Source organism: Octopus sinensis, linkage group LG16 (genome assembly GCF_006345805.1).
Source record: "Octopus sinensis linkage group LG16, ASM634580v1, whole genome shotgun sequence".
NCBI classification, from domain to species: domain Eukaryota; kingdom Metazoa; phylum Mollusca; class Cephalopoda; order Octopoda; family Octopodidae; genus Octopus; species Octopus sinensis.
This window is the reverse complement of record NC_043012.1, coordinates 56,122,896-56,150,882: the sequence shown is the minus strand read 5'-3', so window position 1 is coordinate 56,150,882 and position 27,987 is coordinate 56,122,896. Positions and strand designations below refer to the sequence as shown.

The following is a 27,987-nucleotide window of genomic DNA, read 5'->3' as shown; positions in this document are numbered from 1 at the left end:
TTTTGAGACAACAGAAAGTCTCGACAAATTCACCTCTTTTTTATATATTATTACAGAAAGCTTTTTTAAATAATCCCCCTCTTTGCAATTGTAACCTTTAATTTCACCTCACCTTCAATTCCCCTGTTAAATAATAGTGTTTTTATAGCTAAGCATTCACCTAAAATATAGACTGGTATTTAACAGGTATGTGCTGGTTGGTTTTTCGCTTTCTTAAATTTCAGTTTTTAAATATTTTTTTTTCTTTCCGGACATTCACTTTCTTTGTCCGTACAAACAATAAATATAATTTCTCTAGCCGTAAAAATATTTGTCTTTGATATTCTATTTTTAACATAGTTTTCCTTTCCACCTTGATTAAAAATCATTTCTTTCTAGTTCCCTGTATATTTTTGAAATACTTTCTTGTTAGTGTGTACACAGACATTATATTGCTTTATTTGTGCTATTTTGTTTGTCTTTATCGTTTGAGAAATGTATATCAAGGTGTTAGGTGTGGGTCTTTCTAGGAAGTTCTTGGAGCAAGCAGTTGCAGTTACAAAAAAGAAATCAGAAAACGGTAGTGGTAGTTAAGTATCTGTTGATATGTTATGCAACTTCTCAATGAAACCCTATCGATGTACGTATTTTCCTATTCCTCAGTAGTCATTTATGAAAACTGACGAGAAATGAAATAAAAATAACACTTCTATGTCTGCTTTGTGTCATTGCGTGTGTTTGTGTGTTGTTTCGCCCCAAATCGATGAGGGTCGATCTATCTAGCTTATGATATGATTAAAGGCATCTGAGCTATGAATGAACATCCCGTCTTTGCAAGAGGCATGTACCATTCCTATTTCTTACAACGGTAGTTTGTGTGTGTGTGTGTGATTTGAGGAATATTTCGGCTCAATCTAGCAGGTTGAATGATTTACGTACAGGCTCCCCCCGATGCTTCGTTGTGATTTTCCGTTCCTTTATCTTAAAGATGTTGAAGTAAGACCTAAGATCAAAACATCCAAATACTTACTCATCAGACTGCGATAATCATGAAAGCAATAGTTGTAACATTTTGGAGAAAGAAAAAAAAAAAGCCCTCAAATTCTTTCCTCTTTTTCGTTGGTGTTTGTAAACCATTTCTCGCATGAATTTATTTCAATTCGTTTTTCTTCACTCCATATTAAATCAATAAGGGAGAGGGATGCTTTTCATAGACTCGCGATCTGCTAGAAAAAGCAATGAAATCTCCCTCGAATCACGCCCTACCAGCTTAGAATTGAAATGACACCTTGAATGCTGTAGACGTAGACATTGAATCTGAAAAAGAAAGAAAAGAATGGGATGGTCTCGGCTGGAATGCCTTTCGTTTTGTGTTTGCTTGATTAATGCTGACCTGGAAGCTAAACACCATCAAGTAGGGGGCATCTAAGTGTTCTCTCGACCTGCTAGATATAGCAGCTAAATCTCCTTTGCATCGTACTTTGTTGTCTCAAGACAAATCAAGTTGGACAGTGTAATGCCACATATAATATCTGGAATTAAGCTGGTGTGGTGGCCGTGGTTGAAATTCTTGAATCAAGTCCACACAACATAAAAGTAACAAATATCATTTTCCCTCGTTATAGAATGTGTGTGTGTATGTGTGACATATATTACATATATATATATATATATATATATATATATATATATATATGATATTCCTTTCCGATCTCTTTTATTGTTTGGATTATCATCGTCATCATCCATGTGCTATTCTTTTCTCATAACCGTTTGACATTTGATACAGTAGATAAGATTAGCATTGTTATTGTCTCGTATTCGCCGTCTTTGTGGCAAATAAAGACCGATTGTCGCCGTTCTTAGAGCGGCCCCTTAACCTTCTGAATTAACATTTCTGCCGAGGTCGATTTAACTTTTCTTTCTTCCAGAATGAATAAAATTAAGCTCATAGTCGAGTAATTTGGGGTCAATATAAACTGACCGTTCCTTCTCACCCCCACCCCATATACCTAAACCTCCTCATGCTTGTGGTACAAATTATTATTAAACCTGATCTTTTGACCGTCTTATTAGCTTTGCAAACCTCTTATTTATAATGTTTGGAGCTGGTCGTTGGTTAGCCACCGGTCAGCCTGCAGTGACCAAACTTATGATCAAAGGCATTCCAACATTGAGAGTCTCCCCTCCCCCACTGTTTTTTTTTTTTTTTTTTTTTTTTTGCGGGCGTTACGCGCCTGGGACTGGCATTATCTCTAATACCCCTGGTTCTTTTCAAGACATGAAATATATAAATTTGAGACAGGTTTGGTTGTTTGTTACTGCAAATCGTGCGATCACGTAGTGATTCCGAATTGTGACTTTTACGTTTAGAGTGCATTCCTATGATGTGGAGAAAATAGCAATAAGTATTGTATTTTTTTTATATATATACTTAGGAAAAGCTTATAAACATTATTGCCTGTTTTTATATATGTGCGCGAATATATATATATATATATATTATATATATATATATATATATATGATAGATCGTTAGCCGCTACACACATTTTTTTCTCTCCTTGTTTTTTCTGTGTACCTTTCTGTAGAAGAGCGTAGGCTCGAAAAGTAAAAGACTTTTTCTATTCCTGAGCGTTATACTAATACATCTGTTTGTTTTGTACACCACCTGCCTTCGTCTTTTGTTTTTTTTTCGTAAACTTTCCCTATATATATGTATAATATATATATATAATATATATATATATATATATATATATATATATATAATCTTGTAGTGTTCATTTTTAATTTAGGCTAACTAAATATTATCAATCTCAAAGAATCGCACGCATACACATACAGACCAAGAAACAACGGTTTGTGTACGTATATTGTCATTGTTTACAAATAAGTCGTTTCATTGATATCTTCATATTCAGTTACGTACGTAAACCTAGAGAGGAGTGGTTTGAATCGCATTTATTTCAAGATTGTACTATGGACATACGTATAGCGATAAATATCACACACGCACGCGTTTCCGACAGTGCGAAAATAGAAAATATGAACTAATAACACTCACATAGGCATACAGACATCGAGATCAATAATCGAAAACAAGTAGTATATATATTTATATATATTTACACGTACACGCCCACACACAATGCGATCAATATATATGGCATATATATATATATATATATATGGCATATATATATATATATATATATATACACATACATACACACACATACCACTTGTTATCTATTATCGATTTTGTAGCTTGACATTTTTCTTTCAGAAATGAAGAGAAATTAAAGGAAATAGCATTTAGATTATTTTATTTTTTTAGTCATAAAAAAAAAGACTATTGAAATAGTGTTTTAATCTCATACTTACACACGCGCGCACCTGTATGTATGTATGTATGTATGTATGTATGTATGTATAGGTAAACAAATCGAACTTAGTTTATGCATTCGACATCTTCGTCGAATTGTATTTATTTTTTTTTTTTACTATCTCCTGAGCGAACCATGTATGCGACAATTCTTCGATTCTATGTAAGAGGATAACTTACCGATGTCGCTTATGTCTGTCTCTAAGAAAAGGTCGAACCGCCCACCGACCCATTTCTCTTCCCCATATGTAAAGTAATCTTGAGCTCTTATGCCCTCAAAACGTCTATGTATATATATTTATATTAGTGTTTGGTCTGCGGTTTGTTTACTGATAATGCAATACTTGAAACTATTTTTGGTATTTCATCCAAAATTGTTGTTTGTGAGCTGTTTGTCAGTTCTTTTTTTTTTTTTTTTTTAAGGCAGACTGACATTTTATTGGGTTTTTGAAATTCTGATCCCTGCATTTCATTAAAATGGCTCATGCTGACTGACATTCCAGATTTCACTAATAACATAAAAGCATGAAATTTTGTATTTTTAGCACCCTGTTTTATGCTTTTAAAATGTGTATCTGAATCATTATTATTATTATTATTATTATTAATCCTTTCTACTATAGGCACAAGGCCTGAAATTTGTCAGGGAGGGGATTAGTAGATTTACATCAACCCCAGTGTTTGACTGGTACTGATTATGTCAACCCTGAAAGAATGAAAGGCAAAGTCGTCTTAAGTGAAACTTGAACTCAGAATGTTAAGATGAATGAAATGCTGTTATGCATCTTACTCTTTACTCTTTTACTTGTTTCAGTCATTTGACTGCGGCCTTGCTGGAGCACCACCTTTTAGTCGAGCAAATCGACCCCAGGACTTATTCTTTGGAAGCCTAGCACTTCTTCTATCGGTTTCTTTTGCTGAACCACTAAGTTATGGGGACGTAAACACACCAGCATCGGTTGTCAAGCGATGTTGGGGGACAAAGACAAAAACATATACACACACACATATATATATATATATATATATATATATATATATATTATATATATATATATATATACATAATTACAACGGGCTTCTTTCAGTTTCCCCTCTACCAAATCCACTCACAAGACTTTGGTTGGACCGAGGCTCTAGTAGAAGACACTTTCCCAAGGTGCCATGCAGTGGGACTGAACCCGGAACCATGTGGTTGGTAAGCAAGCTACTTACCACACAGCCACTCCAGTGCCTGTTAACGATTCAACTATAAGCACAAGGCTTGAAATTTGGTCGGGAAGGGAAAGTTGATTACAATGATCCTAGTGCTGAACTGGTACATATGTCATCAACCACAAAAGGATGAAAGGCAAAGTCAGCCTTGGTGGGATTTGAACTCAGAACGTAAAGACAGATGACATGCCACTAAACATTTTATCTGGGGTGCTTATGATTCTGCCAGCTTGCTGCCTAACAATTGCTTTTATATAAATACGAGCAAAAAAACGTCCCCTGTCCAATGGACGGTGCTGAGTTGTCAAACATTTAAACCAAATTTTCTCAAAACAACTTGTCCGACCATCCCATAGGCCTCCCCTTTGAGAAACACTGATTTAACCTAAATTTGAGACACCAGCAAAAGAAGAAATAAAGATAGACTTTTTTTCTATTCCAAAGAAAAACGATTTTATTCACTTTATTGATCGCATTCTCACCTGGAATCGATTTTTGTAATTTTTTCAAGACTTATACACGCCCTGATACTGTTGGTATCTACATATCAAATTTGAGCGCAATCTGATGGAGGATGCCCAAGATCCTAGAAGACACATACACAGACAGACAACGGATTTTATATAAGATAAATTGGAATGGTGGTGGTAGATTGGTGGTCATTAGAGCATTGGATAAAGTTCCTTGAAGTATTTGTTCCAATGTTCTGTGCTCTGAGTTCAAATACCACCAAGGTCAAATTTGCTTTCCATTTTTTTTTCTTGTGGGGTGGTGGTAGTGGTTAATTTAAAAAAAAAAAAATACCAATTCAGATTGTTCTGTAAGAATATCAGACAGGATTACCTGTGGTATTTGCCCTAGCTGGGTCCTTTTTAACAGATTCCATTCTGTTGCTAGCATTCAGGTCAGTTGTCTGATTTCGTGATCCCTTTCCCACCTCTCTCTCTCTCTCTCTCTCAACCAGTCTTGGAGACCCTGTAATGGATCATGGGCACCGTCATCCCACCTGAATAAATGATAAGGGAAGGAAAAAATCTGTTAGTTCAAAAATAGCACCTTAAGCATTTTCTGCTAGAAATCTTTCCTCTTTTGTTTTAGTCATGCGACTGCGGCCATGCTGGGGCACTGCCTTGAAGGGTTTTAGTCAAACAGATCGAACCCTGCCCACCAGTAATTTTCTTTTTCTTAGTCTGGTACCTACTCTATCATTCTCTTTTTACCAAACCACTAAATAATGAAGACGTAAACCAAAATCTGTTGAGTTGTGGACAGACAGAGGCAGAAAGACATAAACATGTGTGGTGGCGCACCACACAGTTTCCATGTCCCAAATTCACTCACAAGGCATCAGTCAGTCTGGGGGTTATAATAGAAGACATTTGCCAGAGGTGCTGCGTAGTGGGAGTGAACTAAAAACCATGTGGCATGCAAAGAAGCTTGCACATGACCATTCCTGTGGCTATAAAAACATTGCAAGTGCAAAATCAATACAATCTCAACTAACTATGTCGTTACGTTCTGAGTTCAAATACCGCTGAGGTCAATAAAGTACCAGTTTCGCACTGGGGTTGATGTAATCGACTTAATCCCTTTGTCTATCCTTGTTTGGCCCCTCTATGTTTAGCCCCTTGTGGGCAGTAAAGAAATATATATACTATACATTGAGTTTTACTATTGAAACTAATATATTAATCTGTTTTTTTCTCTCTCTCTCTCTCTCTCTTGGAAGAACCAACTCTCTAAATGTTGAACTGTTTCTCTTCTTCCTTACAGTGAAAAATTAATAACCTTGTTTAATTTTAACTTTTTTTTGTTTTCTGATACTTTGGATATTTTATAAACTCACACAACTCCCAGCTCTGGATTTTATCAACATCAATTGCTGTTGTTGTGTAACTCTAAGTTGTCCTTGATCGAGCAGACATATGATTAAAAGTATTGAAGCTGTTTATTTCTGACATGGTTGCATGGTGAAGAAATTTGCTCCCCAACCACATAGGTTTGAGTTCAGTCTTGGGCCAGTGTCTTCTCTAACCCCTAGCTGACCAAAGCCTTGTAGGTGGATTTGGTAAGCAGAAACTGTAAGAAACCCATCTTGTCCGTTTGTGTCTCCTTGTTTTGACATCACATTATAGTAGTAAGTGAACATCACTGTCCTACAAGCGGTGTCGTTCATTTCCATGTAAACATATCCCACAAAGCGAACATATCTTGGAAATAGATGAAGGTTGGTGACAAGAAAGGTATCTAGCCATAAAAAAGATCTACCTCAATGAATTCCATCTGACTCATGCAAACCTGGAAAAGTGGACATTAAAATTATGATTGTGTATCAAAGATTACATTATCCATTGTGTTCCTTTCTTGTGAGACGATAGGCTTTAGTTTGAAGACTTAGCTGCTATTTCTACCAGTTTGAATGATCATAGAGGTTCTCTCGTTGGCTGAGGTGAATTGATAATTCATTGCTGTGTTACAAGACTGGGCACTCATTCCCATTTGGGGCCATTCCACTGATTTTCCTGGAAAGGCATGCATATCACATTGTGTTTGTCTTCCCAAAAAGCACCCACTACACTCACGGAGTGGTTGGCGTTAGGAAGGGCATCCAGCTGTAGAAACACTGCCAGATCAGACTGGAGCCTGGTGCAGCCTTCTGACTTCCCAGATCCCCGGTCGAACCGTCCAACCCATGCTAGCATGGAGAACGGACGTTAAACGATGATGATGATGAAAATGTCTCATTGTATGTGTGCAACAGATAATTAAGGCTGAATTAGTTAATCCTATCTGTTGGGTATAGTATTTCAGAAAAAAATGTCTACACACACACACTCTTAAATGGTTTGATGTTATTTACATTGACATATAAAATTCAAAGCTAACATGAAACAATGTCATGATTGTTTGTGCACATATATATATATATATATATATATATATATATTATATATATATATATGACACACACACAAACATATATTATGACACACACACAAACATATATTATGACATACACACAAACATATATTATGACACACCCACACACATGAACATATACTCAACACATAGATATGCTCCCTCATATATACATACTCACGCATGCAAGCAGGCATCACACACACACACACGTATATGCATGTAAACACATCCATTTAAGTCTAAGTACAGTACAAATTTTAACCTATTCAACCAAAAACATCAAGCAAAATGATGAATTTTACTGCAGATTTGTTTTATTTTAACCATACCTCCACTCCATCACTACATTGGGGGAGTGCTATTGCTTTTTCACTCCACTCACTCTGGGTTAATATTGTAAATGTTCAGCTTGAATTCCTTTGGTTAAATTCTTTGGTAGCTCTGAGGAGAAATTGATATAAAGTAAAACTGATTGGTGGAATAGAGTTGACATGGTAGGATTGGTTATTTAAACTTAGATCAGCCCGGATTGAGTAGACTTAAGTTCAAAAACTATCCAGCAGCGACCCTCCTCTCTTATTGTATCCCACTACTATAACAAGACATCTATACCTGTACCTGTTTCTTACTTTAACCTCTCTACTTTTTGGTACTATGCCACTTCCTTCAATACTGCACCTGTACTTTGAGGGGTCTTGCATGTTACTTGGTGACCCAACTTGTGCTGGTGCCACAAAAAGAAAAAAGTACTCAGTATGCTTGGTTAAGTGGTTAATATTAAGAAGGGTAACTAGCCATAGAAACCTATCTAAAGCGGGCATTGAAGACCAACATGTCCCTCAGGCGAGTCTTATCCTGTCGAACCATAAAATCCATGTCAGTATGGGACATAAATGTTAAACTTAGGAAGATAGCTATGATTAAAGGTAAATTTGGCTTCTCTTTTCTGTAGGTCAAGTGACTGCATGGAAGCTCTTCTGTTTGATTGTAAAATAGGCTTGAAATGGGGGTAATATACATTTGACAGCTTAAGAAGAACAGCGGTCATCGTAACAACAGTATAAGAGAGTGGAAAGGCTTGAAACTTGTTAATGGGCTTTTATAAATGCAAGATCCCATCCTTACTATATCTGATGTTTCCTGCAATATCTCAGTGACTTTTATAGGCCCAGAAAGTAGTTGAGCACAAATTAGTTACCAACCCATGGTTAGATACATGCATGACCTGTAGTAAGAGTACTTCTCACATATTTAGGACAAAGCGGTGACAGCATGTAACACAACCATTGTAGGTGATATCTGTAAAGAAGTCATTTGACCGAATAGCAAACCTTCTTTTCCTGACATGTTACACTACTGGTGATCAGGAAGAGTAGAGGTTGGCAGCACAAGACAATCTCTACTCAGTCACTCAAGTTGCTAGAAGTGGCAATCAAATCCTCTTCAAATCACAACATACTATCTTTAAAAACAAAAACCCAAACAAAAGGACACATTGGATTATGTAATCCTGGATATAGGAAGAGGAACAGAATGTCTTTGATCATAGCTTTGCTCAATCCTAGGCTATAAACAACTACTAACATATTGATATATTGTCTTTTCTACCCCCCCCCCCCCGCTTGTTTTTGTCATTGCTGTGATGGTTCCGGTTCCTCTGAACTAGCGAGATAAAGATTACATCCATCCAATCCTTAAAGAGCTATTTGTTTTCCCTCCTTCCATTAACTTCCTTACTATCTGACCTCAAATTGGTATGCTAACTAAATACTTCACCCAATTTTTTTTTTCTCCCTAGATCTCCAACTCTCTGGAATTCCCCCTCAGCTGTCACTTTCCTTGTCATCCATCAACAAGGACAGATCTTTCAAGCTGCTTGGTATGTTAGAAATAGCAGCCAAATTTCCCTCTTATCATAACTTGCCAACTTAAAGAAAAAAGTGAGCAACATTGTTTTTAGTGTTGTCTTTGATACATGGTTTGGATATATAGGAAGAAGGGATAGTCGTGGATGGAATGCTTTTACTCATTGATTTACTTGATCAGGATTGACATTGGTGTAAACAACAACTTAGAGAAGTTCAAGTTAATCAGCTATCATCATTTGTACAGTGGCACTGGTCTTTTTGTTTTTCCTTAATCTTTTAGCATTCAGATTACTCTGTCAAATATATTGCTTATTTATTCCCATTGTTTTGAATTAATCATGCATAATCTCGTATCTCCGAGGTTTCTATGATGTGATTGTTTATTTTTAAATGATATTGTAGGGTAGGTATGAAAGTCTGGATCTCACTTGTTTGAACATAAGACAGGTAAATATTTGGGCCTGATATGGCTGGTTTAAATGTTAGAAAGTTAATGTATGAGAACTAGTGTAGGCACTAGTTCTGGTACTGAGCAACCATGAGGTTTTAGGTTCAATCCTTCTGCATGGGCAAATGTAATTTTCAGTAGGATTGAGTCAACTCATATTTTGTGAAAAAAATTGGGGAATGGAAACTGTATGGAAGCCTATTGAGTAGATTGTACCCTGGAGTTCAAAAAGTACAGCCTTGTTTTATACACACACACATTGTGTCATGGTGATTCTTCCTGACAATCTCATAAGTACATGAATCTGTGGAATATTCATCCATTTACATTCTAATTCAGGAACAGGTAAGTATTCCAGTCTATTCTATTAATGGAACAGCCTGTTCATGAAATTAACATGCAAGTGGTTGAGTACTCCACAGACATGTGTACCCTTAATGTAGTTCTCATGGAGATTCAGTGTGATGCACAAATGTGACTGGGCTGGCCCTTTGAATTAAAGCTACAACTCATTTTTGCCAGCTGAGTGGACTGTAGCTATATGAAATAAAGTGTCTTGCTCAAGGACACAATGTGCTGCCAGGAATTGAACTCACAGCCTTAAGATTGTGAGTCAAATACCCTAGCCATTAAGACATGCTTTTTCATGGTAATTAGAACCGTTTTTGTAGAGTGCCAAAGTTTCGTTACAAGAAAAACGTAATGAGACAATTGGACATACCTGTTTGGAAACTGGTGGTTTTGCTTGGCTGACTGAACATAAGAACTAGTTTCAGCAACGGTACTTTTTGACTCCAGAGAGAGAGAGACACACACACACACAGAGGTTATAAGATTGGGAGGGATATACATTATGATTTATTAATTGAATACAATTGATGTTGACAATTAACTTCTCATCATACACATAAAGAAAAATATGTTCACACATATAAATAGTGAGAAAGAAAGAAAACAAGAAAAAACATTAAACTTGGCACCAATCAGCTGTGTTAAAATGTCTCTTATTCCCAGAAAATGCATCGTTTTTTTTTTTCCTGCCTGAAAGACCTAATTTTTGTGATACCTTAGTATCATGATACACATGTTGCCATCCTGGGAGGTCATCAGAAATTGTAAGTCTCGGAATTTTTAAGGAATGTTATTATAGAGGAAGGTGTTTTTGGATGTACATTTGGCACACTTCTGATAGTGTCAATATGTGAATTCTGATATCTAGATAGATAGGTGGACTGATAGATAACTTTCTTTACAATTCATGGTTTCACATATATCTATGAAGACATTTTGCAGTGGAGGGCAGGGTTTGTGCTTATATCTCTTACCAGATAATTCTTTCAGATAAAACTTCTTGACGTTGTAACAGCAATAGTAGTATTAGTAGCTGGATGTATTAATAAACAAGTTTCAGAAAACACACATAAAGTACTCTTAAATGTCTTGATGCCATTTGCATTGACGACAGATCAAGTTGTAAACTAGATGTCAAAGTCGTCGTCGTTTGAATATCTATAGTCAAAAGAAAGGACGGAAAATTGTGCAGTGGTGTGTGTAAGTATGTGTCTATAGCTATATAGGTGTATGTATGTGTGTGTATATATATATATATATATATATAGATATATATATATATATATATAATATATATATATATGTGTGTGTATGTATGTGTTATATATATATTATATATATATATGTGTGTATGTATGTGTGTATATATATATATATATATATATATGTGTGTGTATGTATGTGTGTATATATATATATATATATATATATGTGTGTGATGTATGTGTTATATATATATATATTATATATATGTGTGTGTGTATGTATGTGTGTATATATATATATATATATATATATGTGTGGTATGTATGTGTGTATATATATATATATATATATCATATATATATATTATGTGTGTGTGTGTGTGTGTGTGTGTATGTATAGATATACACATCTGATATATATTTACCTATGTATCCATATAGATAGGTAGCTATACATACACATGTTATGCATAAACATGCCCGCATACATTAATTACAATAGCTACCTTAAGCAATTCTTCCAATAAAACTAGTCTTTAGATTTAATAGAGTACTACATTAAAGGAGAGAGAGAAGAAAGAAAGTGATGGTGCATGTGTGTGGTGGGGTTGGTTTTACTTTTACATATTGCAGCACTTTAGAATTATAAGATTCTGCACTCCTTGAATAGATTTTATATATATATATATATATAATATATATATATAATGAAAAGCAACTGCTGCTGTTGCATCATGTATCCAGCTGATTACTATCACTTAATTAAATTAAAACTATTTTATCAAAATTCTACAGCAATATTTATCACCTACGCAAATTACTTTGTGTGTGTGTGAGTTAGGGTGATGAGGGTGTTTTTCCAGAGATGCTTTGATTGCTATAAATAAGTCTCCCTCAAATAGCACCCTACTATCTTAAAAAAAAAAAGGATACATTAGATAATGTAATCTCTGAGATATATATATATATATGTGTGTGTATATATATATATATATATATATATATTATAATCTTGTATCACAAGAAGTGTAGTGGTAGTGACTTCGAAGTTTCGATCTGGTGCCTTTCAGCAGAATATCTGGCAAAGGCTAAGCTTTGAAGTCACTGTCATCATTCTTGTAAAAGTATAATAAATGTATATTCTACAAAAAGTAATGAGTAATCCTTCAGTATAATATAAAATCGTTATTATTATATCCTGACATAAAAATAAACATTAAAATAATGTAGTTCATGGTGTGTGTGTGTGTGTAGTATGAGACATGATGGTCACACTTGGAATACCTTTATAAGTCTTCTCAGTTGGGTCTCACCTATAGCTAATCAGCAATAGATGTATATGTGTAGGAAGGTAATTGTTCACTTCTTTGATCTAATAGAAATAGTAGCTACATCTTCCTCAGATTATCCTACTATCTTTAAAAAGGAAAAAAAAAAATCAATGTGCATGCATCCATCCATCATTTTGTTTTAAATCATTGCTGACTTAAAGCTGTCAACAACTGCATGTATATATATGTGTGTTTGAGGCTTTTTTTTATTTATTATTTCCTACCTTCAGTGTTACCTGTAGTAGTTTCATGAAAAATTAAAATCAATATTGATCATTATTATCATCACTGTAAAAAAATCATTTATTTACTATAAGTTTTTTTGTTTTTTTTTGTTTTGTTTCCTATGACGATACTTGTGCAGGAAGATAGTTGATTTAACATATTGCTGCTCTTGTTTCTCACCTGTCTGCACAGGTTTTCAACTTCTTTTGCTTGGTTAGTTTCATAGGAATGTTGTTTTTGAACATACTCATAAAAGGACAATAAAAGCACCTAGTAACTCTTAGATAAAGGTTTATACCAGAATGATAGACATGTGGATATCTCGAGCCATGTCGCAGTCAACCCAGTTAGAAGGATACTAACTTTGAACAAGAACTGACCCAGGTTAGTGGGGCTGCTTTAATCTTTGCACAGACAACTCCAATAGCTCTCTCTCTAGTGTCACTGACTTGATAAAATTCTCTTAGTTCACACTTTGAAACTTTTGATGATAGAGGTACCAGCTGTAAAGTATAGAAAACAAAAAGGCATTAAAAGAAAATGCAATGAAGTTGAATGGGTGTGCTGGATGAGTAAGGTTTGTGGCAAGAAGCAAAACACTACACATTGACAACCTGCACCAGCATGCAAAAGCGGTACTGAAATACTGATGTCCATGATGATGATACTCTGTTATCATTTAGAGATCAATAAAATTAGTACCTGTCAGGAATTGGGGTCGATTACCTATTCCCATACCCCTAGATTTGAGACCTTGTGTCTTCATGTATATTTTGTCTTGTCTTTATGTAATGTTGAGTTAAAAACCTTACTTGTTAACAGACTTTGGGAACTCACCATATATCAAAGTTACTTATTTTTGTATAAATTTTCTGTCTACCTGTCTGTCTGTTTGTCTTTCTCTCTGAATGAATGAAAGGTAGCAAGGACACTGTCCTTTGTTAATCCTGCGGTAGTCAATCTCTTTTGTGTTGTTGGTGGCACAATAAAATACACCCAGTTTATATTGTATAGTTGGTAGTAGAAAGGGCATCAAGCTGTAAAGACAATGATAAAAATATACATGTTACAAATGAATACAAGAGATCCTGTGAAACTTATCCGACCCATGGAAAAAGTGGATGTGAAATGATATGGATATCACTATCATAATTTAGCATCTACTTTTCCATGCTGGTATGAGTTGGTTTAATTTTCTGAAACAGTGTTTTGTGATTGGATGACCTCCCATTGCTAATCCTTCTAATCTTCTCTTATGACGGAGACATGTGGGGTTGGGTGGGTGAGGGGCATTGTGTACCTTATTTTAAAAGCTGGATGACATGTGGCAAGGCTGGAAATCATGAGGATATGAAGAGATGGAGTGGTGTGATATTTGTGGACTCATTAGCTCATTTTTTCGTGCTCCTATTTTATTCAGATTAGCCCTTTGTGTTATCTACAGCCTGTTCTTTTTTCAGAAGCCCTATATATATATATATGGTGGTTGTCTATTCCTTATGCAGAGCTTGACCACCTCCTGTACCTACACCTTAGCACCATCATGGCATCTGGTATGGCTTTTTAAACCAATGTTCTGAAAAGATACCCACATATATTACACTTCCATGGGTTGATCATTTTCTTAGATTTTGAAAATTTGATTTGAGAAAGGGCCAACGGAAGTGTGCTTCCAATAGAAATTACAAAGATAAGGTCAATGTCTAACATTTCTAAACTATTGTAAGAAAAATAACATATTTGCTATTTCTTGCAGATGATGATCTGTAAATGATATTTGGCAAACAAGTGTATTTAGTGATGTCTAACACCATCTTCACTGCTTATGTTTTGTCACCAATAGTATCCTTATGGTGGTAGCAATAAAATATAGTGTTCTTAGCGAACTAATGAGGATATATAGCTAACAGCACCTGATGTGACAAGCAGAGGGAAACTCCGATTGCTTGGCTTGCTAGAAATAGCTATGAAATCTCATACTCTATTTTGAAAAATGGAAGGGCATATTGGATAATTTAGTCTTGCATATATTTTGTCTAAATATGAGACAAGATGATCATAACTAAAACACTTTTTGTCAAAGCTCAACTGGATCAGAGCCGACCTCATGCTGAACAACTACTACAGTTAGCACAAGTAACAAGTGGGGTTATATATATATATACACACACACACACACCGCCCGACCAGCGGCACGTAAAAGCACCCACTACACTTACGGAGTGGTTCGCATTAGGAGGGGCATCCAGCTGTAGAAACTCTGCCAGATCAAGATTGGAGCCTGGTGCAGCCATCTGGTTTGCCAGTCCTCAGTCAAATCGTCCAACCCATGCTAGCATGGAAAGCAGATGTTAAACAATGATGATGATTTTATATATATATATATATATATATATGTAAATATAAATAAAACCAATGTGCTGTGTAAATCGCATTTGCCGTCATTTACGTAGCAGTTTCCCTATTAAAAGCTTATTCACTTTATTCAGTAGAGTTTCTTTGATATAACATTTTTTATGTTTTTTTTTATTATTATTGATATTGTGGTCTTTGTCAGGTTGCATGCGGATCTTAAAACCCTTATCAGTGACAACTTGATCGTTATTTAATTTAAGTACTTACTGACATATTTAGTACAAAAGTTACGATTTGTTTTTTTTTTTCTTTGTTTCACATAGGATAAAAATAATCTGCTTTACAACATCCTTTTTATGTATAAAATTTAACGTCTTTAACCTCTTTGTGACTGTATTTCTATTGAAATACATTCCCTGTGTTTTTACAGTTTATAAAACAATCGAGAAGCTGGAGGGGTTTAGTAAAATGTCTGTTTTGTTTTCTTTTTTCTCACTTTGTTATGATGATGTTTGGAAGACGACCTAAAGCGCTCTTGTATAAAAATTTTGATGGTGTGTTTTAATTTAAATACAAACTCTAAAAGTTATTTACTCTGTATCATAAAACCAAAGGCAATCTCGGGCGGGTTGTTATCAAGTGTTAGAACTATTCCTATCTAACCAACAGATATTTGCCCCCCCCCCCACTAAAAATATTCTTGCTATAAGATAAAGTATGCAAGATCACTTCATAATTTATTTATTTACTTTCCAGTTTTTTGCCTGATTGGGATGTTTAGAATAGTCTTAGTAAACATTACTTTGCATCCTAAATATGCCACGAAATATATTAAATTATCCTCTCATACCGTTCTTATTAAACACTTTTCAATGTGTAACTTTCAAAATATCTAGGACATTTTTTTTTCCCCCCTTCAAATTCCTTCCATATATTGACAAATATGGATTTCATTTGCATGCTTTTAACTACAAATATGCTTCTTTATTCTCTTGAAAATCTCTTACTAAGGAAATCTCTCTGGGCTGATCTTGCTTCTGTTACTAATTTTAAGTGTTTATTTTAGTTGTAGCTTGCGTTTCTTTTGTAGCAACTGATAGGTTAGTTCCAATTCCATATTGAAAGAGGATATTACTGGTCTTATGGTTGATTGGTTTAGGAATGAAGCTACTTTGTATATTTTTTTCTTTTTTATTCATATCCTTCTGCAAGCATTTTCATTCTCTTTCTGTCTGTCTGTCTATCAGTATCTCTCACTCTCTTTGCAGAACATGACACTTCATTTTACTTGTCCCACTTTGCTTAGATGGAACAATTAAATACATATGGTGGCTATGTTGGGGCACAGCATTGAGGAATTTAAATTGAGCAAATTGATCCTAGTACTATTTTTTTTAAGCTTGGTATTTATTTTATCAATCTCTTTTGCCAAACTGCTAAGTCACAAGTATATAAGCACAACAACACTGGTTGTCAAGCAGTGGTTGGATGGACACACGCATACACACACACGATAAGCTTCTTTGTTTCTATCTACTAAATCCACTCATAAGACTTTTGTTGGACTGTAGCTATAGTTGAAGACACTTGCTCAAGGTGCCACACAGTGGAGCTGAACCTGGAACCATGTGGTTGAGAAGCAATCTTACCACACAGCAATGACTGCCTACACACACCCATACACACACTACACTCTTGGAGTGATTGACATTAGGAAGGGCATATAGCTGTAGAAACAATGCTGAATCAGATTGAAACCTGGTACAGCTTACCAGTTTTCAGTAAAACTGTCCAGCCCATGCCAGCATGGAAAACAGATGTTAAAGGATGATGGTGATGATAAACAAAAATTCTTGCAGTTGACTAGTGTTTTGCCAAAGAAGAAATTTATCTTGCATTCTTTTTTCTCACTAGGGACTTTGTGTTTGGAAGAAGTCATCCTCAAAACAGTGTTACTGTCTCCAATGTTCATCATTTAATGTCCACTTTTCTAAGGTCAGATGCCAGTCTTGTTACCAACTCTTGTTTCCAAGCGAGGTAATATTTCCCATGGTGAGATTTTTTTTTTACCTGGAAGACTGGAAATAAACAGCCTCACTTGTATGAAATAATCAATGGTGCAGGTTTGGAGATAAACATCAATAAAACTATTAAAATCTCTAGAATGAAGACCTGGTTTAAATGCTTACAGTTAGCTGGTCTCTGTTAAAAGCATCTAAGGACCAATTTGTGATGTTAAACTGGGAAAGGATTAATTTTACCATTCATGAACAGTTCCTCAAGTGGGCTGCCACATTACTGTTGATAAAATTTCAGTCACAAGGCTTTGTTTGATTCCAAGTTATGAATGAAGACCCTTGCCCAAGGGGCTGTGCAGTGAGATAGAAAGCATGTAGTTGTGAAGCAAGTTTCTTAATTGCACAACATTCTTTGTAAATAATATCTTCTAAAAGCTTTGGAAGAGGTCTCTGAAAGTTAATATTTAGCATCAGTAAGGCAGCAAGCTGGGCAAAATGCTTAGTGGCATTTTGTTCATCATGTTCTGAGTTCAAATTCCACCGAGGCCCACTTTGTCTCCCATCCTTTCAGGGTTAATAAAGTAAGTACCAATTGAGTACTGGGGTTGATGTAATTGACTTACACCCTCCCTCAAAATTGCAGGCTTTGTGTCAAAATTTGAAATCAATATTTATCCTCAGTTTTATGATGCTAAACGAGTTTGTTGCTCGTATCATTTCCAGATGATTTTGTACATATTTCCAGCACCTGAGTGAACTTGAGGAGGGAATGTAGAATAAATTTTTCTACTCAGAAATGCAAAATGCTACCTACTGTGGATTTGAATGTGCATTGCAGACCAATGTCTGTTGCTCTTAACCTGTACATTTGAGTCTTCAGTTTTGTTTCTGATAGTTTCTCTCAATCATTTCATCCCTCAGAAAGATTAGTGAAGTACTGCATCATGAACCATTGTGACCTGTGGGGTGATTTTGTTTGACATTCCAATCAAGCTGAAAGGAGATAAACTCAGAAAGTCATGTCCATACACTTTCTTCCACTTCTATAGAACATTTTCTTGTCACTTAAGGTTGATTGGTTATTTTGTTATGTCCTATAATGGAGACCACTAGCTGTGAAGTTACAATGAACTAGTGATTATATGGTCTTGAATACAACCCTCTGTGTTGTACCTCATGAGTAAGGCACCTTTGCTGACCCCCATTCTTCAAAAGCTCCTCTCCTATTTTATGGTTGAATAGTTAATAAATAGGATGGGTAACCAACTGTAAAAACACCTGTTCCTACGAATAATGTTCCTCCTGCATAAATGACAAAGAACTCTTAAAAACAAAATTATTTTGAGAAGACTAAGATATATTTTGGAAAGAGAATTTCTATTCTCTATATTTTATATAAATTATATTGTACACTGTGACAAATCTAGATAATATTTGGTTCAGCAATCATTATTTTGTCCTCATGAAGGTAGAGATACTTACTCTTTGTCTGTAATTTGTTTTCACATCTGTTTTTCCATCCTAGTATGGGTTAGATGACTGTATGAGTCATTGTTTTACAGCTGGATGCCCATCCAGTTTCTAACCTTTATCTGCTTTATCAAGTGTGCCCGCTCTTATTCTACATGTCTTCAGAAGTGCAGAACCAGCAGATGGTTTCTTGACAGACAACAGATGTTGCTGCTTATAGATCATTTGATTTTTCAGCAAAAGGTGCAAATGATAAGCATTTATATATATATATATATATATATATATATATATACACATACACATACACACACACACTTTGTATAGTTTCTGTCTACCAAATCCATTCAAAGCATTGGTTGATCTGGGGCAATAGAAGAAACCACTTGATCAAGCTGCTGTGCAGTGGGATTGAACCGAAAACCACATGGTTTAGAAGTGAACTTCCTAACCCTACAGCCACGTCTGCAACAAAGACCTGAGTATGTTCATATTGAATAGCCTGAGGGTTTTATGAATTTTGGTGATTTGTATTATAGTTATTGGATTAAATAAATCCATTGTAGCGTTCTTTGTTGTTAGTGTTATTGAAAAGACAGCTATTTGTGTGTGTTTACAAGGGTTTGAAGCTAGTTCCTTTCCAGGTGTACCAGTGGAGAATAATAAATAGTTTAAGCTGTGTGGCTTTGTTGTTTTACCTGGCTCTCTGTTGTGGCATTGGTTTTAGTCATTCATATTTTTAGCCTTTTGTCATGTGTCATAATCAACTGCTTTGTTTTGGAGATTTCCTTGTCTTCAAACTTTGGTAGTGGTAAAAGTGAACAAATTAATAACAGTTAGCCCCTGACTGTCAGGTACATATTCTGCACCTTAACTGAGGAGGCTCTATGTGGTCATTCAGCCTGCTAGAAATAGCAGCAAGCTGGCAGAAACGTTAGCACACCAGATGAAATGCTTAGCGGCATTTCGTCTGCTGCTACGTTCTGAGTTCAAATTCCGCTGAGGTCGACTTTGCTTTTCATCCTTTCGGGATCGATTAAGTAAGTACCAGTTATGCACTGGGGTCGATATAATCGACTTATTCCATTTGTCTGTCCTTGTTTTTCCCTTGAGGGCAGTAAAGAAATAAGAAATAGCAGCAAAATCTCTTCTAAACAACACTTTCTTTTGTAAGGGCAGCTTTTAAAAAAACAGGACGGTCATGGTTGGAATGTCATTGCTCATGGGTCTACTCAGTCAGGGCTAACCAAGGTTTAACAACAACAACTAAGTGCTTTTTCTGGCAGAAGTAAGTGCTCAGTATTTTAGTATTGGGCTTAAAAAAAAAGCAGCTTCAATTTTCTATTCCTCTATAAGATAAATTAATCTGCTTTGTGAAAAGTATTTTCCTTGTATGTGTAATTTATTAAAAATGTTTAATTTGTCATAAGATTTATGTAATTATCACAAAAAATAATAATCTGCTTTTTCATCAAAGTTTTTCCTAATAGGATGTGATTTGGTGGAGATCTAGCTGCTATTTTTACCAGGTTGAAGCAATACATAAAGACTGTCTTGTTGACAAGTAAATTTTAATGTTAGTGAATTGCTTTCTTTTTTATTTTTCTATTTACTAATCTTGTAACAATCTGTGTTGGTAGCCTGTAGAGACACCTATTAAATGGATCACTGGGGAAATGTGTACAGTTAAATGTTTCATGTTTTCTAAGTAGTCAAGGACTGCAACACACTCTAAATACTTGGTCTGGTAGGGGGTTTTGAGATGACTATAGAATTTAGCTAGATTAAGAAAAATGATAATAATTTAAAAAAAAGTTCCAGGTTCGGTCCCACTTTGGACAAGTGTCTTCTATGGAAACTGAAAGAAGCTCATTGTGTGTGTGTATATTGCTTGATAGTAGACACATGGCTTAGTGGTTAACGTACATGATTCATGATTGTAAGGTCGTGAGTTTGATTCCAGGCTGCGCGTTGTGTCCTTGGGTAAGGCACTTCATTTCACATTGCTTCAGCTCACTCAGCTGGCAAAAATGAATTGTACCTGTATTTCAATGGGCCAGCCTTGTCACATTCTGTGTCATACTGAACCCCCACCCCCTGAGAACTACGTTAAGATTACGCATGTCCGTGGAGGTGTATTTAATTGTTCCATCTAAGCAAAGTGAATTTGATAGATGGATGCTGTGTGCAACCTCTGTGTGTGTGTGTGTGTGTCTTTGTGTTTGTTTCCACCCACCACTGTCTGATAACTGGTTTGGGGTTGGTTTACGTCTCCATAACTTAGTGGTTCAGCAAAAGGAATCAATAGAATAAATTTGACTTAAAAAAAAAATTGTGGTTATTTTGTTTGACTAAACCCTTCAAGGTGGTACTCCAGCATGGCTGTTATTCAAAGACTGAAACAAGTAAAAGAAAAAGTGGCTGTGTGGTAACTAGCTTGCTTACCAACCACATGGTTCTGGGTTCAGTCCCACTGCGTGTCACTTTGGGCAAATGTCTTCTACAACCAAAGCCTTGTGAGTGGATTTGGTAAGCAGAAACTGAAAGAAGCCCGTTGTATATATGTATATATATATATATATATATATATATATATATGTATGTGTGTGTCTGTGTTTGTCCCCCAACATCACTTGACATCCGATGCTGGTGTGTTTATGTCCCGGTAACTTAGTGGTTCAGCAAAAGAAACTGATAGAATAAGTGCTAGGCTTCCAAAGAATAAGTCCTGGGGTCGATTTGCTCGACTAAAGGTGGTGCTCCAGCATGGCCGCAGTCAAATGACTGAAACGAGTAAAAGAAAAGAATAATAATTTGTTCATGAGTGATAAAAAATACCTTTTACTCATTGCGATGTGTAAAATTTAGAAATGAAATGACTAAGGTTCTTAAGTGGATGAGGATTATCTCTTCATAAATTGCATGTTCAGATCCACTTCTGGAGTTGCATTTCATCTTTGAGCAGGATGTTAATTTAGCTTTTGGGGATAGGTTTCAAATCCTTTCCAAATGCTATTTGTAATAAATCTGGAGTTTTCTCTCTTATTGGCATAAATTTTATGGAATTGGGGCTAAGTACCAATTCTTGAAATTCCACAGGGTTTAGGAAGTGTTAGATTTTCAGTTCACTTGGTTTAAGTTTTGACTGTATTATAGTTGCTATGTGGTTCTTGGTTCAATCTCCTTGGTTGCCACTTTGGGTAAGCATTTTCTACTATAGTCTGAGTATGACAAATTGTCAGTGTAATTTGATGGATGGAAATTGTGCAGAAGCCTGACATATGTGTAATTAATAACTTTTATTAGATTTCACTTAGTTGTCATGAATTGGTTCTAGGTTTTCTGAGAAAATGATTGCCCATGAGACACATGAATGGAGTGCTAGAAGCAGAAGAGCACTAACTAAATGCATATCATCATTTAGAATTTCTCTGCTTTCTAGTTTAAAATCCTGCCACCTGCAATAAAATAAAAGAAATCACTTGTTTTGCCCACCTTTCTCTTTCCAGTCAACCTAGGATCATGTTTTCTCCTCTCATTCACAACAGATTAATAATAATGTATGATGATTAAGGATTATTGCTCCTTTAGCATTTAAACTGACCCGATCTGATTTCTCACACCTTACCTATATAGATATACAAAAAACAAGTCATGCCATTGAAATTGCAAAGCTATGTGATACTGTATGATTAATTCAAAATAATGTGACTAAATAAGCATTACATTTGATAGTAATCTGAATGCTGAAAGTTTAAAATCTGTATAGATTGTATATATAATCTCTAAGAGAACAGGGGCTTTTTTTTACCTTGTAGCTGAGGATTCAACTGGATTGATATCACAAGTCTTTTGATAGTCTAGCACATGTATTCTTTTTCAGTGTACATTTAGGCAAGACTAAATAAATACATACCACAATTGCCACTAGTTTGTTGTCGTAAAACCTGTTTAAATGCAGACCTGCTTGTAAGACACCTTGTATACCCTTTTATACTCAGTTAATATATTTATTGTATGTTGTGTAATTATATTAACATATGTTGTTGTCATCTATTTAGTTTAAGCAGAGGGCAACAGACAGAGATTTATTGTAAGAGTTGCTACTTATTTTATTTATAATACACACCTTAAATAACTAGACTTTTTTTTTTTGTTACTGCAGACTTTGGAATTTCTGTTTTTTAATTTTGTCTTTTTTAAATAAAGGTGTTGGCATGGCTGTGTGGCTTAAGAAATTTGTTTTAGAATTATGTGGTCTTGGGTTTGTTCTCACTGTGTGGACACCATCAGCTGGTGTCTTTTGCAATAACTGTAGGTTCACTAGCTCCTTGTGAATCAAAAATTGGAAAGACAGAAGCTACAGATTTTCTATGGCAGGGCACTCTTCCTATTGTCAACCCTCACCTGTTTCCAAGCAAGGCAATATTTCTCTGTGACTGGAGATATTTTCATACGAATTTGAAAATGAAAGACACCGCTTGTAGGAAGATGTCACTCACCTGTAACATTCAGGTGTTGTCAAGGTAAATAGAAGCCAGCCCATACAAATGCATGCACACATACACACAACAGACATCTTTCAGGTTATATTTACTAAATCCACTTACAAGGCTTTGGTTGACTGAGGATTATAGCAGAAGTCTCTTGCCTAAGGTATCATGAGATTGAACCTGGAACCAAATGGTTGGGAAGCAAGCTTCTCGACCATATATAACATTGTTTGTGTGTGTTGTGAGTTTGTGGGTTCTTGCCTCCATACATATACATTGATTGTAAACAAACACTATTCCTTGTGCAAAACGGTGTCATTTGTTTACAATTCTCCACAAATGTCTGTGCAGGTTTTCATTGTTTGACAGATTAGGGAAAATATTCATTACTTTGCTTAGATTCAGGTGAGGGTTAGTGATAGGAAGAGCATCTGGTTGTAGAAAAAATAACTTTCAACATAATTTTGTTTGACTCCTGCAACTAAGGAAATGTAAACAAACCAGACATTAGCCCTTTAGAATTCTAACTGGCTATATTCTATCCAAATATTCTGTCTACTTTTTTGCTCAAATTGGCCAGGTCCAGTCTCTCCAACTTACCCTACACTGTCATTCTAAAATTAAATAGTCCTATCATTGAATTAATCATGAATTATCTGATAGTTTTCAGATTCTAAAGCTTTGTGAATGAATAAACATTGCATTAGTAACCTGAATGCCAAAAGCAACGATGCTGATGATGAATAAAATAAGAATTTTGTGAAAGTTTTTGTATACAGGCCTAACCTGTTTCTCATTTTAACACTTATTTCCTGATCTTTGACTGATAGTTTTTACATGCCATGTAATTTAATACTACCTCTTGATCAATGGTCTGTTGAAAAAAGCAAAAAAAAAAGCATCTTGTCTAGCACTACATCCTGATCCTTTCTTGCCTGAATACTCAACACAATCTCTAACAACTATGTCAATTTAACAGCAGCATGTGTCATTTCCTTTCTCTCAATGGTCACTTATTGATGTTTATTGAAGATGTGAATGCTTTCACTGAGGCTGACTTGTCTAGCCACCCTCCCACTTCCTTCACTGCTCTTGATAACATTGAAGCAGTTTTACTCCAAGTGAGTTCAGACTGCTATGTAAGCTCCCTTTAAACAGCAGAAATGGCTTTTATTTTGAATGGTTTTAGATTGCCATTTTGTTCATGTCTCTCTTTCATATATATATATATATATATATATATTATATATATATATATATATATATATATGTGTGTGTGTGTATATATATGTGTATATGTGTGTGTGTGTGTCTTTCTCAATCTTACTCAGGCTTGTATGGAGAGCCAATGTAGGACCTCTACTATGGTTTGGGTAGTGAGAAATTGTAACTAAATCTTTCTGTAATCACATCCTACCATCTTTAAAAAATGAAAGACACATTGAATAATGTAGTCCTAAGTACATTATCTCTGAATGAAAAAGATGGGATGGTCACTGCTGGAATACCTTTTGATGAAAATCTGCTTGATACAGGCCAAACTGGTGCTAAACAACACTCTCCCTTGGGATTTTTAATTATTCCACTCTGGTTCACATGTCTTCTCTTTCTCACTCTGAATTTTACCTTCAATTATTTAACAAAACTACTATATGTACAGCATATATAGATTATTAATGAATTAATCAATATTTCTCGAGTGCTAATTACCCTGATATAGTTTATTTTCTCAATGCAAATCTTATGGTCGTTCAAGTAAAATCTCATTTTAGTTGTCAGTATAGTCACGCTTAACATTTAGAAGGTATTTCATCTCTCTCTCTATCTATCTATCTATCTATCTATCTATCTCTCTCTCTCTCTCTATATATATATATATATATATATATATATATATATATATATATATATATATATAGGCGCAGGAGTGGCTCTGTGGTAAGTAGCTGGCTAACCAACCACATGCTTCTGGGTTCAGTCCCACTGCGTGGCATCTTGGGCAAGTGTCTTCTGCTATAGCCTCGGGCCGACCAATGCTTTGTGAGTGGATTTGGTAGACGGAAACTGAAAGAAGCCTGTCGTATATATGTATATATATATATGTGCATGTGTGTGTCTGTGTTTGTCCCTCTAGCATTGCTTGACAACCGATGCTGGTGTGTTTACGTCCCCGTCACTTAGTGGTTCGGCAAAAGAGACCGATAGAATAAGTACTGGGCTTATAAAGAATAAGTCCCGGGGTCGATTTGCTCGATTAAAGACGGTGCTCCAGCATGGCCGCAGTCAAATGACTGAAACAAGTAAACGAGTAAACGAGATATATATATCATATTGGTTTGCTGATATAAATAAAACCAAAAAATGAGTTCAAAACATTTTTTTTTATTCATCTGCTTCAGAGAGTGACTCAATGGCTGAGAGTTTTATGCATCTTTTGGTAACTTCTACTGGTTGTTAGTAAATAAATATATTATCCATTTTTTTGTCTTTCTCACTTTTATTTCTCTTCTCTTTTCCTTTTTTCTTTGTCATTCTCTCCCTCTCACACAGTTTTCTCCTGTCTCCTTACTTCTAGCAAACCCTCTTCTCTTCTCTCTTTCCTCTTTTTCTCACTTCACTCCCATTCTCACCTTTTTCTCTTTAAACGTATTCTCACATGGACAGGTTGTTGATGAATGTCTTTGAAGTATACTAATATTACAGTAGGAAAAAAAAACAAAAAAACTTTGAAGTAGCAGATTTGTTGGAAGTGTAGAACAGGCATGTGTGTGTGATGTAAAAGTGGGTTGAAGATGACAGGGAATCAGAAATGGCAAATATTACTTGCATAAGTGTGTAAAAGGTGTTGGGTGAGGTTATTTTGTAGCCCCAAGCATCTTATATATAGTTCCCTAGTTATAGCTGTAATACCTCTATGATAAGAAGTATAACTGGAGTATCTTTATTATAAGAGGTATTCCAGTTATAACCATCATTTCTTTTTAATGGTTGCTGGGGCTATATCATCCAATACAGCTCTTTTTCTTTGTTTTTAAGACAGTGCACTGTGATTTGAGGGTACTTGACTGTTATTTTTAGACATACGAGCAATCACATTTCTTGTTTCTGTCAGACCATATTATCCAATGTATCCAGCACCCCTTGCTTTTTTTTTTTCAGATAAGTATTGAAGGTAATTTGGTTGCTATTTCTAGGTCAAGCAACCACATGGAGGTTAGCTTATTGGCACTTTACTCCCTGTGGAGCATCAGGCAACCAAGACTTATTTGCCATGAGAGAAGGCCTTTCTCTTTCAGATCTTGTTGGTTTTGAATTGTAATTTTTTGCTTCTGTAACTTTGCCCTTTTTCTAGATAGGGATGTTAGCTCTATGCAAACCCATTTTTGTTTTTCCTCTGTGAAGTGGTGGTCCATATTAGTCTGACTTCTATCCTTTGATCTGTCCAGCATTGGATGCCCTGCCAGTGCACACTCCCCAGAACACAGTGGTGGCATTGCCAAGTCCATGTTTGATGTTAGTCTCAATATCGCTATTGTTACTGATGGTGCTACCCAGATAGATAAATCTGTCAACTGTCTTGATATAAAGCTAACTGATCTTTAAGATTGTTGTTATTTGATGATCATCATTTGCAATGTTCATCATTTTGGTCTTCTTCACACTGACTCTCAGATCAATTCTTCATGTATTTTTCTGCAGTTCTGATGTGAGCTGCTATAGGTTTTTAGCATCTTCAGTGAGCAAGACAGTGTCATCAGCAAAGGTCTCTGTCTAGTCTGTAGTTCCTATAGTATTTCTCTATTGGGTACATTTGCTGTTTTCTTTAGGACAGTCTAATTCCAGTAAGAATGGTGAGATATCAGAATGCCTTTCAGTATTTGTTTTGGCTCTCTGCATTCTGAGTTCAAATCTTAGTAAAACCAGTTTTACTTTTCATCCTGGGTTTTGAAATGCTAAAGTTGTTAGTGTTAAATAAAATGCCTTTGGCATCTATCTATCTATCCTAGCTGTTTGCATTCAAATTCTGTTGCCTGTTACTGGTCTCATTATGGTAGGAATGGTACCTTCAGCACCCAGTTACATGTGATAAGCCTCAGTGACATCAGTTTCAAAAAATGGGTGGCACTTGAGCAGAATTCATCCTACTCATTCATCACCATTCTGATTTAATGTCCACTTTCCTTTGCTTGCATGGGTCTGACGGAATTTGATGAGGCAGATTCCTCATTCTGATACCAGGATGCCTTTCCTGTCACCAACTTTCACTTGTTTCTAAGCAATGTAATAGTCCCCCACTCCCACCACATAATAAGACATGTTTTTCATGGAAGACTAGAAATGAACAACTTTACTTGTATGGCAATGATGCTCATTTACAACCATCATGCGATGTGTAGACAACTGTGTATGTACACACACACACACACACACACACACACACACACACACACACACACACACACACACACAGAACTGTTAATCCATACACATTCTTTTCTCTCTTTGTTTTTTCATTCTCTCTCCATTCCCCCCTCCCCTCTCAATCCTTTATGTTGAAGAGCATAGGCTCGAAGTGTCAAAAACTTTTCCACTTTTCTGAGTGACAAAATAATGCACTGGTTGTTGTTTCCTCCTCATCTATCTTTTGTTTTCTGTAAATTTGAACTATATACGTGATGAGCTTCAATTTCCTTCTCTCAAATCCACTCACAAACCTCT

The 27,987-nt window shown here is 35.6% G+C and overlaps 1 protein-coding gene across 8 annotated transcripts in view; it reads left to right on the top strand.

Annotated features, from left to right (window-relative positions):
• LOC115220273 (sarcolemmal membrane-associated protein) overlaps positions 1–27,987 on the top strand; it is a 185,409-nt gene that overhangs the window by 579 nt on the left and 156,843 nt on the right. Inside the window, exon 2 of one of the 8 annotated variants that reach the window (XM_036510146.1) lies at positions 20,253–20,351. The exons of the other annotated variants lie outside the window; for them this stretch is intronic. The gene's annotated coding sequence lies outside the window, so the exon portion shown is untranslated. The remainder of the gene's footprint in view (positions 1–20,252; positions 20,352–27,987) is intronic. 8 annotated transcript variants of the gene reach the window in all.